The 16,374-nt window shown below is 36.0% G+C and overlaps 1 protein-coding gene across 2 annotated transcripts in view; it reads left to right on the plus strand.

Annotated features, from left to right (window-relative positions):
• Positions 1-2,500: 2,500 nt before the first annotated feature.
• Positions 2,501-16,374, plus strand: part of ETS1 (ETS proto-oncogene 1, transcription factor) — a 186,621-nt gene continuing 172,747 nt past the window's right edge. The window contains exon 1 of one of the 2 annotated variants that reach the window (XM_074216352.1): positions 2,501-2,601. The gene's annotated coding sequence lies outside the window, so the exon portion shown is untranslated. The remainder of the gene's footprint in view (positions 2,602-16,374) is intronic. The other variant, XM_074216353.1, reaches the window with a different exon arrangement.

A 16,374-nucleotide genomic window follows, 5' to 3' on the forward strand; every position in this document is an offset into this window, starting at 1 on the left:
ACTTTTTTCTTAATGATAGTCTTTTAAAAAATTTAAATTGAAGGACATGCCAAATTTTGGCAAGAGGTTAGTGAAAATAAGGATATACAGAATTTTTTTTTCCAGTCGAGTTCATGGACTCCCTGAAATCTCAGGTTAGTAATGCCTGCATTAAATAGACAATTCTGAATTGCCCACTTGTTTATTTCACTGCCATGGAATGGGACAATCAAACCTCAGATTTGAAAATTTTATACATTCCAATAGGACAAAGATGATTTTGATGTTCTTTCCATACAATGGGAGTGACTGCTCTAGGTCTTTAGCAGAGGAAAATGGTGAGCTAGGGATGTTGTCCAGAATCTATAGAAACCTAGAGATGGTATACCTATTAAACCTGCATGATCAGGGGAAATTCTGAATGTAGAAAAACCAAACAATACAAATTTTTCCTCCTGTGCTTCTTTTCCCCTTGCCCCAATTGATTGACTTTCTTAGCATAGTTATAATAGATATACAACAAAATTTCATTTTCAGTGGAGAAATAACATGGTCTGGTGAGCTAAGTATTGGTCTTAGCATCAGAAGACCTGATTTTGAATTTCAATTTACACTTATTAGCTGTGTGACTGTGGGCAAGTCTTTTAAATTCTTCGAGTTTCAGGTTCTAAATCCATGAGTAAGTATAACACATTTGTACAACCAACTTCACAGAGCCATTAGTGGTGGAAAGGCTAGAAAAATGTAAGCTATCATTATTGCACCATTTTAAAAGCACATCTAGTTTCAATTGACACAAGTGACAGGTAAGATTTTAGAGATTCTTGTAACCCTTTAATTATTTTTATATGAGTTTTCATATATTTGAATTCACTTATTTTTTTCAAAGGAGAGGCACAGCTATCTACCATATTTTAAATAGATTTCTTAAAAATTTCTGGTTTCTGTTTTATTTTCAGAAAATCTTTTTTGACAGGATGACCTTGGTTCCAAACCATTGCTGTATGATCCTCAATATGATTCTGTGCCTGTGATAATGACTATGATAATGATTGATGCTGATAGCTAGCATTTCTATATAATTTAAGGATTGCAAAGTACTTTACAGTAATCTCATTTTATCCTGACAATAAGCTTGAGAGGTAGATGCTATAATTGTCCTATTTTATAGAAGAGGAATTTGAGGAAGTGAGACAGGTTAAGTGATTTTCTAAGGGTCACAGAGTTAATAAGTGTCTAAGGAAGGATTTGAACCTACATCTTCCTTCCTCTAAGTCCAGCATATACTGCACTTATGTAAACACATTCGACCTTAGTTCACTGAGGGCTGACTCAAGATGTTTCCATTACTGTCAGGACCCATGAAGCAGTGCCCACAGAGATACCTTAACTCAGAAAAGCTGTCCCTAAGTAAAACAGGCATTTTAGTTTTACTTCTCCAGGTCTTTAGTGGACTGGCTCTGTTCAATATAGCTACATTCTCTTTAGTGTGCATTAAGATGCTTAAAGTATTAAATGTCAGACAAATAGCGATAAATAAGCTTGATCCCAGGAAGTCCCTCAGAATTCAAAGTTCTAGGATCCAAGACAGAGTCTTTGCTGAGTCTACAGATGTCTTACTTGCTGTCCTCTTCCTAAGTAAAAGAGTTATTATGTGTGATTTGAAATTTGACAGGGGCATTAGGGACAGAAAAGAAAATAAAAAAAAGAAAAGCAATGGTCCTAGAGTTAAGAGGACAAGGGTTCAAATCATACCTTTAGCTCATGACTCCTTGTGTGACCTCAGATAAATAATTTAAACTCAATTTCATCCTCGTTAAGAAGAAATCTGAATGGGCTCTCAGATTCCCTTCTAACTATAAATTGCATTTCTAGGATTCTAAGCTCTGTCATTCAATTTCTCTGAGACTCAGTTTCTTCATCAAATGGAGATTGTGCTTTCATTGCCTGTATCTCACTGTTGTTTCAAGGAAAGTACTTTGTGAACATAAATATGAATTATATAGAAGGGCTCTACTACACATGTATATTATTCCAATATACGTACATCTAAACTCTAGGGTGTGTGTTCGTGTGTGTGTGTGTGTGTGTGTGTGTGTGTGTGTGTGTGTGTGCCCACGGGTAAGGGGGTTTGAGATTTGGAGCTAAAAAGGAAGTTGAAGCAACGTGGAGTATTTCACAAATATAAAATCACCGTAGAGACTAGAACTAATGCACAGGCATATAGTGAAACCCAATGATATTCCACAAAGGAAGCTTAATCCTCCTCAAAACTCAGTGTATTAATTAGAAGGAACAGAAAAATGAAGTGGAATATCAGTTGGGACCCTCTTTCCCTGGTCAAGGCCGGTAGCTTTACATCTGAACAAAGAAGTTCTTGCATTTTGATGGTGTCAGAGGCTAGAGTAGGATTCCAGTCCCCCCCCCCCCCCCATCTTTCCCTGGCTAGACCACACCCCCCAATTTATGGAGGCAGATCTATTAGGAACATTATGGTTCTTGCATCCTCTTTAGCCTCTGAACAGAGGATTCCCGCAGGTAGTTGGAAAGAAACCACAGTCAAGTGTGGGAAGCTCAAGACACATCCTTCACACTCTCTGAATCAGCAAAGTAGTAAGTGAGGTGTGGAATTTCTGTCTAAAAATTCTTAGCCTGTCTTTTATTTCTTTTTAGGGGGGAATTAAAAAGTGGGGATCTTCCAAGACACAAATGAGCTTTCTTTTTTTTCCTTTTAAGATTCTTTTGTGTTTTCCCTTAACTGGTTTCCTAAATGTCAATATATATTATTAGTTGCTACCCTTGTTTGTATAGTTCAAAATGAATATATTTTATAATTATGTATGTGCCTCCATGCCCCCCTCCCACTTCTCCCCTTGTCTGACTTTTAAAAGGCAAAATCCTGTATGTTTCAGAGAGTTTTCAATTTACTTGTCAGGACCATGAAGCTTTTCTTTGGCAAATTGGAGCATTTCCAAAGGAATAAAGCTGCAGTTAAAAGATTGAAGTTTCTTTTTGTCTTTCCCTCCTATTGAGCCTATCATTTTACATTTTTTTTTCCTCTTCAGCTTAATGAATTGCTTCTATGGAGAGGAAATTGCAAACTATTTGAATCCTGCAAACCCAACTTAGCTTTTTGTGCTTTTTCTTTTCTCCCTCCTGGGTTCTATCTCCCAGCAACCAAAGTACTGAGCAGTCCATAAAAACTGTAGGTGAGACAGGGGAGTCTCAACTGAAAGATTTCTTCTTTCTTTCCACCCACCCCTACATACCTCGAACTATGGAATGGGACTCACATTAGAGAAAAAGCTTGGAAGAAACTGTAGGTATGAAATGGTAATTCCTATCCATTCTCTATTTCCGACAGGAATTTCTACCTTTGCATGTATCTTGTAATCTGCTGCTAAATTCTCCCCATAGTCTCTTTTTCCATAGCATCTTTTGTGAGCAAAGAGTTTAATAAACTAGGCTAGCTCTGGGACTGAGAAATTTCTTCACAGAGATTTTACTTATTGCACTGTGGATAAATTTTTCTGATCTTAAGGCCAATTTTCTTCCTCCATACCACTGTTGTGCAACTGTAAAAGAGGTATTTGTTAAACAACAGGAAATACAGATCCAAGAATGATAACCTAGGCAGATCTATTTGATTTGTAAAAGTCTTGACACTTCAACTCTTTCATCAGTTGTGCTTCTGGATTTCATCTCTTCCTTTTTATCTGGGGAGAAAAGGTTTTTTCACTTCTTCAGTCTGGGGTCATAGGGTTGGGACTCTTGCTGTTCCTGCCTTTATTGGTTTTGTTCTGATTTAACCTGTTGTTTCAGGGAAGGGAGGACTAATGACTTAATTTTGGCAAAGTTCTTTGAAGATGAAAAGCTCTTTTCATGTGCTCACTATTAAAGTTATTAATATTAATATTTGGAGAAGGCATGCTGCTTCTAATTGTAAATCAACAGTTCCCATCCTTGCCAACCCAATGGTGAAAAAACAAACAGCAGCAGCAACCACCCACCTCTTCCGTCCTGGTTCTGCAGCTGATGGGTCCTTGAAACCAAAATCATAATCCTAACAGGAAGGGTCCCCATACATTTAGGTCCTTCTCACAAATGACCTACTGATTGAATATGGAGAGGGCAGGGTCATTGATTAAGGTGAATAAAGATAAAGCAGTTTGACTTATGATAGCCTGTGGTCTTAGTAAATAGAGAGTAAACCCTGACCAAATCTAATTACCTGAATAAAAAAGTAATTTATTTAAAAGATGATTGCTGTATGGTCTTATAGAAGAAAGAGTACAAGCTGAGACTCATTTTAACTGGTTTTCACCTCTCACTAGTTCTATGATGCAGATATCTCTGGGAATTCATTTTCCCTCTGAATTGTGAACATTAATATGTGTGCTTTCCACTTTGTGTGAGGCATCCTGGAATAGCGGATAGAGAGCTGGTCTTGGAATCAAATAAATTTGGGTTTAAGTTCTGCCTCTGAATACAACCTGACTGAATGACTCTGGACAAGTCACTTAACTTTTTAGTGCTCTAGGAATTAAGACTAGGAATTAACAAAGTGCTGACTTGTATGGGGGGGTATTTCCTCAGAAATTCTCTATGTCAGTGAAATCATTGTTCTAGTCTATCTCTCTACTTCATGGAGGGCATTGTGAGCATAAATAAAATGTTAGATATAACATGTTTTTTAAAAATTAAAGTATGTATAAGGTATTATTAAATATTATTGCTATTGGTAAAACAGAAATTATTTTTATTCTGGAAAAAATTTTGAAAGTTCAGAGAACTGAGATTACTTTCTCTTTAGCAGCTTCTTTCTATCCCACAGCCCTTTTCTTTACTTTGTCTGGACCAGTCCATTGATGGTATAGTCCCTGTTATTTCTGAATAGTTTGCTGGAAAAAACACCAGTTGTCAAAGTACCATCCCCTCTCTCTTCAGAATTCTCTTCAGAATACTGCTATACATTGTCATGTGCTGCAAGAACTCCCAGGCCAGTGAAAATAATACATTGTTTGCTCCTCTGCTTTATGGCACTTATTACACTGTATCTTGCATTACAATTACCAACATGCATGTTTTATATATGATACCTAAATGAATGACTGAAATACCTTAGATGGATTATAGGGTCCTTGAAGGTGCATCTTTCCTATGTGTCATTTTTCCACCTCAGGAGTACCAAATACAGTGTTTTACACATATAGTAGGAACTCCATAAATATCTGTTGGATAAATAGAATGTGAGAGAATGAATTAAAGGAAAAGTCTATTAAGGTCAGATTTCTGTCTTGTCAGACTCATGATTTGTGAAAACCCCAATGCTTACTATTTCTATTTTCTAAGTAAATAGATTGACCTTTTCCAAAACTCTTCTCTTTGGATTTCAAACCAAATTTCTTATTGATTTAACCAACAATTTCTAATGGCAATTAGCAAATATTCAGTAATGTAGTCACTTCAGTAAGTAAGTACTTTGGCTACAGGGTAATCCTTTCCCCATACATACTCATGTTCCTCGGGGTTCAAATCTCCCTCTTATTTCTATTTTATTGAAGTTACTAGGTGAATGAGATGCCATGACTTTTGCTCTCATCCAGAGATTCCAGGGTGGTACCATGTTTATTGCTTCTAAGATCTCTGTTAGGTTCTCAATGATTTGGGAAAAGAATGAATGAGTCTTCTCTATTCCTCTAATCATGAATAACCTGGGACAGGAAGGCAAATCCAACCGGAAGATATGAAATAGACTATGTCACCATTATTCATTTCCCATTCCTCTCACCCTGTTCAAAGGGGATATGGACCAGATGTCTGATATCATTGGTATGGGCAGCTCCCAGGTGAGAGAATTCTATCTACTCATTTAGGTATACCCCTATCTCTGCAATTCATGGTTTTAGAAAGTTGCCTAGAGCATAAAGAGATTAGTACTTAGGGCAACTAAATTGGTCTGTGGATAGTGAGTTGTACTTGGAGGCAGAAAGACCTGAGTTAAAATTCAAACCAAGATACTTACTGTATGACTTTTCACTGGTCACTTTACTTCTATTTGCTTCAGTTGCCTCAACTGTGAAATGAGAATAATAATAGAATATACCTCACAGGATTTTTGTGAAGATCCAATAAGATATTTGTAAACACTGAGCATAGTACCTATCATGTATCAAGTGATATATAAATCCCTATGATGATGAAGAGGAGGAGGAGGAGGTTGATGATGATGATGATAGTGATGGTGAGGTAACTTCTTCAAATCACAATTTGTATTGGGAAACAGGACTGAGCTCAGGTATTCCTGGCTCCAAGGCCAGTTTTCTATACACTATACTATATGAATCTATCCTGAGCATGTATTTTTCAGAAATCGCAATTTAATTTCTAGGTGAATACCCTAACTCTTTTTGTCAAGATGGACTGTCTGAAAAAAAAGTTTTTACTTCCAGTGTTCTCTGGGAAGCAAATTGGTCCCCACATATACTTCATCTGAGAGATCATGATCTTCTTTGCTTCTAGAATTATAAAATTTTACCCTTTATTTCCTCATGTGCTGAGCATATTTTAGGGATCATTATGAACTAAATCCTAGGTTTGTCTGGCCTGGCTCCAGAAAGATTTGTTTTTAAATCCAACCTCAGACATTTACTAGCCATGTGTTTGTCTCAGTTTCTTCAACTGTAAAATGGGGATGAGAACAGTACCTACCTTCAGGGCTATTGTGAAGATCACATGAAATATTATTTTTGAAGTGCTGATACAAAACACGTGCCTAATAAATGTTTATACCCTTCCCTATTCATTCCTAAAAGGAATTTGTTGAAGTTTTGTGATAGTGCATTTGGTTCTCTAAGAAAGATATTGATTTTGCTGAAGAGTTCTGGTTCACTGGAGGAGAAAAAAACTGATTCATTCTACAAATCAATTAACAATTATTTGCTGAGGAAAATCCTTTTGTAAATCAGGTGATAAATATTTAATAAACTCCTACTAAGCAAACTGTGCTGTGCAAAGTGCTCTTTGGGGTACAGAAAAAGAAGTAGGTAGTTCTTTTCCCAAAAGTTTATAATATAAATGATGGAAAGAAATAGCAAGCCCAAATCATAATCATTAGCCATTAAAATAGGCTATGATTAAGAATTGTCATGTACTATTTATAGACTAAGTTCTCAAAATAGAGTTTACAGTAATGATTTTGAAAGTTGAGAGAGACCTTAGAAATAAATTAGTCTGGTACTCTCAAGTTTGTAGTGGAGGGAAGTGAGATCAGAAGGGTAAACTGAACTGTCTGAGGTAACATGGTTTTTAGGAGGTTTGGACCCAGGTCTATATTTTGAGTATATATAAATAATTTCTGAATCAAGGAAGGGCTAGTTTCCCTTTTAGAAATAGGATGACAATGTTGGAATTGAATATATCAATCATCAAAAAATGAGGATAAGGGGCGGCTAGGTGGCATAGTGGATAAAGCACCGGCCCTGGAGTCAGGAATACCTGGGTTCAAATCCGGTCTCAGACACTTAATAATTACCTAGCTGTATGGCCTTGGGCAAGCCACTTAACCCCATTTGCCTTGCAAAAAAACCTAAAAAAAAATGAGGATAAGCCAAGACTAGAGGGAGAAGAAATGTATAATGTACCCCCCCAAAAAATACTATAATGAGATGAACAGAAAGAAGCCAGTTTTTGAATCAAATGTCAAGAAAATATCTCTAACAAGAAGAACTATTATATGTTTTCTCAAGAGAAGTGGTAAAATGGAAAACCCCATCATGTAAGTTATTTAAAATAGTGAAGCCTGTAATGCTAATTATTTTCAATAGAGCTTAAGTGAGTATATGTCTAAACCAGCCTAGGGAGGGTTGTCTAGCTAGTCTAGAGAAGAGGTCAAGAGAACTCTAACTGGTAAATGTCAGGAAGAAGAGAAACTGGTAAGATGCCTGATTATCAGCTGGCTTATGATTTTTGAAATACAAAGAAGTCATATCAGTCAATCATTTCTAAGCAGTTACTATGGGCCAAGCAGTATGCTAAGCACCAAGAATACAAAGAAACAGCAAAAACAATCCCTGCCCTCAAGAAATTCACATTTTAGAATAGGAGGGGGGGAACAACCTGTGCATGCAAATATAGATAAGCATGTGTGTGTGTGTGTATATATATATATGTAAAGTACAAAGTAACTTTAGAAGAGAAGTTTCTAACTTGGGATTGGAGGGGAAGAAGAGGGTCTGAGAAAGGCCTCCTGCCAAAATTGTCTTTTCTTCTGAATCTTGAAGGAAGCCAGTGATTCTAAGAAGCATAGGTGAGGAAAGAGGGAGAGCATTCCAAGCTTGGGCACTAGCCAGAGTAAAGGCTTGGAGATTAGAAATGAATTGCCTTGTAAAAGGAGAAAGTAGGTCAGCATGATTGGATCCTAGAGTACAAGGAGGAATATAATATGTAAAAAGACTAGAAAGGTTAAAAGGACACAGGCCATAAAGAGCTTAAAATACCTAACAGGATATTAGAACCTAGAGGTAATCTAGGAAGTCACCATGGTTTATTCAGTAATATATTACTATTGTTCTTAATATTCATAAAACCATAGGATTTTAGGGCTGGAAGACATCTTCAAGATTATCTAATTGAATCTATTTTTACAGATAAAGACAATGAGGTTCAGATATCTTGCTGTCACTTCAAAGAGCAATGACATTGCTTGAAATTTTACTAAATTATCAAGATATTGTTCACTCTTGGTTTCAGCTTCAATTCCATTTCATTTTGATTCAATTCAGTACAACACCTTAATCAGGGCTTAGGCTATATGGGAGGGTCCACATTGGGTCCTGAGGAAACCCAGATGATAAAATAGGATGGTCATTGCTCTTAAGAATCAAATAATACAATAGTTGTCTGTATTGTTGTAGCTTTGTCCCCAGTAGTCTCTGATTCATCCTGATAGAGCCTCTGTGTCACAGGTAGCCACCAGAATATTCCTCTCCCTTTCCTGTCCCCCTCCCCCTTAAAAAAAAGAGGTCCTGTGTCTATTGCCCAAAAGTCCAGTTCAAGAGTTTGTTCTTGCAATCTACAGATATTATGGAGTTGACACTTATGAAGGACAGGAATAGTAACTCAAAAAAAGAATTGGCAACATGGTTGAACTCTATGCAGTTGTACTCTTGATTTCTCTTTACCATCAAAGAATTTCCTGAACAATTCCTGACCAATATTAAATGAAGAAAGTCATAATCCTGCCAATCTTAGAATTTCACTAGTTCTTTACGCTTATATCAAATTACTAAAGGGTCATTTGTCTCATCAAGATATTGGCTTTTCTCAGAAAGCTTCAATGTTTCCCCAATTCTATTGTGTAATCTTTAAAAAAATAAGCTGATTCCTAACCATTAGATGATCTCAGGATTTGCCACACACACTCAGGACTTTATGGTAGAAAAGATCATGCCTGTTCTATGAAATTCATACTATAACTGTCTGGCTCGGTATATCCCAGGATGATGGAGACCTGCACTGTGATGGTTTAGGCAGGGAATAGTTTGGTCAATACCTGAATATCTTTACCCTAGGAAATTAAGTATAAAGAAATTGGGGAATAAGATACTTAAATTTTAAGCCAGGCTATTCCATTTACTTTGAGACAGTCTTTTAATCTCTCTGAGTTTGTTTCCATATAAAATGAGATTAAATGACCCTCAAGATCCTTTTCAGTACTAGGAAGCGAAGAATGAAACTGGTGATTCTAGAGCACTGGACTTGGCTAAGAAGATATGAGTTCAAATTTAGCCTCTACATTCACCAACTGAATGGGCAAGTCACTTAATCTCAGTTTGCTCCTTATCTGTAAAATGGGGATTAATAATAGTGCCTATCCCCCAGAATTGTTATGAGGATCAAATGACATGGAATTTGTAAAGCCTACCAGGTATTAGCCACTATATAAATCTTAGCTATTGTTGTTGTTATTATTATTATTATTAATTATATCTGGTTTCAGATACTAGCTGTGTGATTTTGGGCAAGTTACAATCTCTGTCTGCATCAGTTTCCACACCTATGGTTGTTATGAGGACAGAATGAGATAATATATTTTATATATATATATATATATATATATATATATATATATATATATATATATATATAGTGAGAGAGAGAGAGAGAGAGAGAGAGAGAGAGAGAGATTTTTTTCAAAGCAATGGGGTTAAGTGGCTTGCCCAAGGCCTCACGGCTAGGTAATTATTAAGTGTCTGAGGCTAGATTTGAACTCAGGTACTCCTGACTCCAAGGCCGATGCTCTATTCACTGCACCACCTAGCCGCCCCGAGATAATATTTTCTAAAGAACTTTGCAAAAGTACTATGTCAATGCTGGCTTTTATTATTACAACTATTTTCAGAAGGGACAGATTTTTGTCAATTTGTTGTGTTTGACTATCCTCTATTATAAAGATGTTTGGGAAAGTCTTCAGGGTGGGGCATGATAGTGACCCAATAAAAACCGCAAGAAGGAAGTATTTAGACAAGCAGAGCCATGTTGGTATTATTGTGATATATTTAATATAGATTAAAAACACCTAGATAGAAATTCAGTTTCTGTGAATTCTTTGCCTGCTGAAAGGGTCATGTTAGTTAAGTTCATAATGAAAAGAAAAAAATGGAAAAGATCCTTTATATTTTTAAAATTCTATGATTTTCATTAATGAATTTTTCTAAGCTGGTTTTATATTGTGCTTATTTTTTCATCAATGTGGGGTAGTAGTATCGACTTGTAATATTTAACAAAAAACTCAAGAGTTGGAACAGTATTGTGTTAGCACAAAGGACACTGGATTGGGTTCAAACCATGGCCCTATTACTTAATATCTGTAAAACCTTAGGAAAGTCACTTGCCCTCTCTGGGCCTCAATTTCCCCCTTTTTAAGATGAGGGGAAGAATGACTTTTAAAGGCCCTTCTTGCTCTAAATCAGTGAACATAAGACAGAAAAATGAATGAATCTCCATTCTGAGAATGAGAACAAAAGAAGATGAGAAGGACCAAGGAAGTTAGGGAGTTAGATGCTCATTTATGCCAGTTAGAGTAATGCTGTTCTTATTTTTTTGAATGGTTTTGTCAAGATCTCTTAGAATATACACTGCTTCTTGGTTGAATCTTCAGTCCCTGTAAGGGCTGGGGTCATATCTAAATTTGGCTTTGAATACCACACCCTAAACACACTAAAAGCCTGAAAATAACAATTATTTAAATTTTCACCCTCTCTGGGGATTTCTTTGGCTGAGACTGTTCTGTAGCAGTTTTCCAACTTAAAGTTTATTTTTAACTTAGATTTGATCTAGAACCTAACTTAGGGTCATTATAGCTAACATTTGTGATTATGAAAAATGAGTAATGAATTCTTAAAACCACCCCTTAAAGATAAATTTATTCATTCATTCATTAATCTAATCACTTAAAAAAATACTGAGCTTCTTTGTGCAAAGCACTGTGTTTTGTGCTGTGAAAATGAGACCAAGTTTGAATCTTCCTTAGAGCTACTCAGAGAATTTTATGCATGGTATTTGAACAATAGACTGTGGAGTCACTTTTGCTAATTGAAAGAAAATTCACTTTTAGCTGCTGCCATTTAGAAGTGGTAATTGAATTTAAAACTTGTGGATTTAATTAATCTAGCACTGTTCTATCCTATGGATATAAAAAAAATTAAGAAAGAATAACTCACATAGTTTCTGTCCTCAAGATGCTTCCGTTCTCCTGGGGGGAAGGGGAGTATAACAAGAAAATATGATTTTTAGGAGATAAGGTGTGATTTTGACAATAAGACAGAGTGCCTAAGAAACTTGAAGGAATTAAGAACACTTTCAGTTGGAGGGATCAATTTAGACTTCATGGAGAAGATCCCTGAGCTGAGCCTTGAAGGGAGGAAGGATTTAGGAGGAAGAGATAAGAAAGGAGTACATTCAGGCAAGAGCTCAGGAGGAAGGCTAGGAAAAGGGAGGTAGTCCGAATTAGCTGGTTAGCCTTCAGTGTTTAAAACTGTCATCCTTACCTACATCTTTGACAGTTTCAGGATCAATGCAAAAATTTTCTCATGTGATCTAGTAACTTCTTTTGGTAGTTAAGTGATGTTGGTGGAAAATGCATGCTTTGATTTCCTAATAGCAATTTCCAGAATTCAGAATAATTCAAAAGGGGTGGGGAATGGAAGTTTTAGTCACAAATTAAGAAATAAAGAGGAATATTCTTAAAGACCTTTTCCCTAGGGAATCGTGGTCAAACAAACTGAAGATATCTCATTAGATTCCAAGCTTTTGATATTAAATCTTAACATCACAAAATCTTAGAATTATAAAAAAAAGACAAGAAAAAAAAGAATCTATATGTCATCTCTACAGCATCTTTGGCAAGTGATTGTCCACATGTGTCTTTGTACCTTTTCTAATGGAAAATTCACTATTTCATGAGACAGATTATTCCATTTTCAGGTGGTTTTAATTATTAAGAAGTTAATTCTTCCTTCTATTGAGCGAAAACTTGCCTCCTTAAACCTCAAAAATTTTTGTGTGTGTGGAGGAAATATTATAGTATTAGGCAAGGTCTCAAAAGGTATAACAATATATCATGAAAGGGACTGGACCACTAAATTTCAAATATTCCAATACTTTCACATTATTCTACTCCCCTTGGGGAAACTTTTCAGAATAAGTATCAATTGAGTTTAAGATTTAATTAGAACTGAGGGCAGCTAGGTGGGCAGTGAATAGAGCACCAGCCCTGGAATCAGGAGTACCTGAGTTCAAATGTGACCTCAGACAATAATTACCTAGCTGTGTGGCCTTAGGCAAGCCACTTAACCCCATTTGCCTTGCAACCACCCCACAAAAAAAAAGATTTAATTGGAACTTTAGCAACACCATCATGTATACAATGGCAAGCCTGACATTAGAAAGGTTCACATATAATTAGAGGATGAAATTATTTAGAGAACAGGAAAATATATTTACATGATTTTTAAGCCACTTGTTCAAATTAGCATTGGTGATAGTTGAATAAAAGTGAGGAGAAATAAAGTGAAGACAATAATTGGTCTAGAGGTCCATTCAAAAAATAGAATTATAATGGATAGGCTTTTCTCTTTCAAATGAAAGAGAATAAGGCAAAACCCACTTGCCCTTCCACCTAATGAAAAGTTACTGTTTAGTGACCTCTTGTGAAGGGAGATCATGGGTCAGAGATGTCTAGTTCAATCTATTTCCTTGCTTCATTTCCCTGCAATGGATTCTTGGCCACTTACGTGGCATGTACCATGTAATTACTGGTAGAATGGGGTCATAGGAAGGGAGCATTGATATAATACAAGCTTACCTTGCATGAAGTTGATTGACTAATTTTTTTTGCAGTAACATTGTTAGTAAAGTATAACTAAACCACTCTGTCAAGTTGCCAAACCTCATGGTAACAATGTTCGGCTGTTTGCCCATTTATAATGCTCACAACATTGGAACAAAATGTTCCTTGTTCACTTAGAATGATCCCCCCCTCCCCCGAACCAATTAACAACAACATTAAGTGGGGGTATACTTAAAACACTCATCATGAAGTCCACTCGGTGTTTTTAGTAAGTTTTCATAAAATCAGCCTCAAAGTTATGTGGTGCATTCACTTACTCACATATGTCCATTTCTCTTTGTCCAAGAGACAGCTTCACCTTCTCAGTTTACTTGGAAACTTACATATGTTGCTATTTTTTCAAGCCTCAAATGTCTTTTTCACACATAATTTCATCCAGTCAATTACTTACTGGCTAGGAAAAAAACTTAAAAAACAGATGAAAGGAAAAAAATTATATCCCCCTTTACTACTCTGCTATAAAGATCAATCTTAATTAATTACATGACTAATGGCAATGAATACTTACTACTTGGACAAGTTACAACTTCTCTGGTTCTCACTTTCCACTGCAAAATGAGATAATAGTTCCCTCTTTCTAAAGTTACAATAAAAATCAAACAAAATAATGAATATAAACCATTTCACATAGTTTAAATCAAATTTATCAAATTATTATTTCTGTTATTCATGAAAATCAGATTGGCCCTAGAGCCAAAGAAGCTGGGTTCAAATTCCATCTCTGCTATTGTGAACTAGAAATAGTATTAATGGATAACATTTTACATAGCATTTTATTGTACAGTGTTTAATGTTGTAAGGTTGGTGAGATTCACAGAAATTACCCAAAGAAAGTTTCAGAGTAGAATTTGAACCTGGGTCTCATCTAACTTCAGGTTCAGTGCTCATCCTACTATAAGAGGCTTCTGATCATGTTACTTTCTGGGCCTCATTTTCCTAATCTGTTAAAAGCAAGTTCCTATTTCAAATGAATGAAATGGGTTTAGATTTAGGTTCACTGAGCTTTTAGCAAAGGCAAAGGTACTTCCATTGTAGACAAGATTTCTTGGAAGTGTTCATCTTTGGGACCCCATTATTTTCTTTTTATCTACTAGGCTGAAGCAAATGGCTTTCTCTGAATTTTTGCTTAAATTGCTCATTGGAATTTCAAATCATTGGAGATTAGAAGAAATGTAATTACACACCCACCTGAATGTTAGAACTTTTAAGAGAGAATAAGATACAACTGCATTTTCCACCAGTCTTTCTTAGTTTCTCATATGGCTCCACATTATATTTTTACATTAAAATATAAAAAGATTATTAGTAGTGGTTCATTCATTAGTCATCCAACAAATGGTTATCCCTTGACCCTATACTTGATATATTTGCATTTTTGTTGAGTTATCAAAAGTGACTGATAAATTAGAACCTTTAAATGTACTTATTAGCTACCTAACATGCACCAGGAATGGTCTCAAAGAACTTATATGTTAGTATAGACATCCTTGAATTAATGGGAAAATACATATCAAAAAACAGATGCAAGAGTTCTCAGAATTGATGAGCCCTTATTAAGAACTTACCTCTTTCTTGGGGGTAGGAAGACCAGGACTTCCTCTCCCTCCAATCCTCCCAACCCCAACCCCGCTGACTTTGACCTCAAGGTCCTCAACACATTGAGTCTTAAAATAAATTGCCAAATGAGAAATAGATGGAAAATTAGCCCATTTACTGACCTGAAGCCAATTTTCTCAAAGTGGCTATGAAGCACAAGACAGGGAAAACTAGTGACCAAATACTTTACAGATGAGAAAACTGAGTCATGGAGAAGAGTCTAAAATACTTGTGCTAAAGTTAGATTCAAGGATGTATGTTCATTATGCCATAATCTCTTACTTTTGGCAATGTTCTACAAAGGTCTTTATGTCATTATTTGAGAGGATCTGATTGAATGGTAAGAAGTCTAGAATGGGAATCAGTCTGGCTTTGCCTAGAATGGGAATCATTCAGGAGAGCTAGTCTGGCTTTGCCTGAGATTTACTATGAGCAAATATCAACCTGTCAAACTTCATTTATAAAATGGAGACACAGTTAATCCTTACTCTGCCGACCTCACAAAGCTATTAAGCATTGAATGGTATGTATATAAACTCACTTTGGAAACTGTGTGATGCTACAATTAGAAATGATTAGAAATGTGATGCCATTATTTGAGGTAGATTTTTACCCAGGTCTGTAAACATTCAGCTCCTTTGACTAGCATGAACAATCTGATGGATTTCTACTTGGTGTGACCTTCTTCATTTGTGCCATAGAATTATGCTGAATTATGTAAGGACTTGTAAGTATTGCTACATGGTATGAATGATGTATATTATACCACTTGAGTAAAATTGACCTTGAACTTCATGATACCTCAATAAAAAGTATTTAGACTATTTTTATACCCAAGCATGTCTTTTAACTTCCAATCCAAGGGCATAGATATATGATTTCTAAATTTTACATGTGTATTAGAGTAGAGAGCCAGGAAAAGTCAGGAGAACTAAGTTCATTTCTTCCATTTCCTGCATATATGATGTTGGGTAAATCACTTCCCCTCTCTCAGGTTCAATTTTCTCATCTGTAGAGTCAGACTAGATGTGCTCTGAAGTACCTCCCAGCTCCAACATTCAGTAATTCTATGGCTTTAAGAAAAATGCATTGAGATAATAGTCCTATCATTTTCAGGTGGGAGTCACTTTTTCATAAGCCAAGAAAGTTTTGAATGCCCCTGTTGCCTGCTTCTGCAAGTATATTCATGGCCTGTGGCAGCTGGCCTATGTCACAGTCTACAGATGGTGAAAGGGTGTGCTTTAAAAAAAAAAATAAAGCAGTAATCCATTTCTGTCCCAGAGTTATTTCCTGAGATGAGAGCCCTTGAGAGTTCTGGCAACTCCCTCTTTTGAGTTTCCTCCCTGGGCAAAGGGCTTTTCCTCAAGGGATATGTCACTCATATAGAA

This window comes from Macrotis lagotis, chromosome 1, assembly GCF_037893015.1.
Source record: "Macrotis lagotis isolate mMagLag1 chromosome 1, bilby.v1.9.chrom.fasta, whole genome shotgun sequence".
In the NCBI taxonomy this organism is placed as follows: domain Eukaryota; kingdom Metazoa; phylum Chordata; class Mammalia; order Peramelemorphia; family Peramelidae; genus Macrotis; species Macrotis lagotis.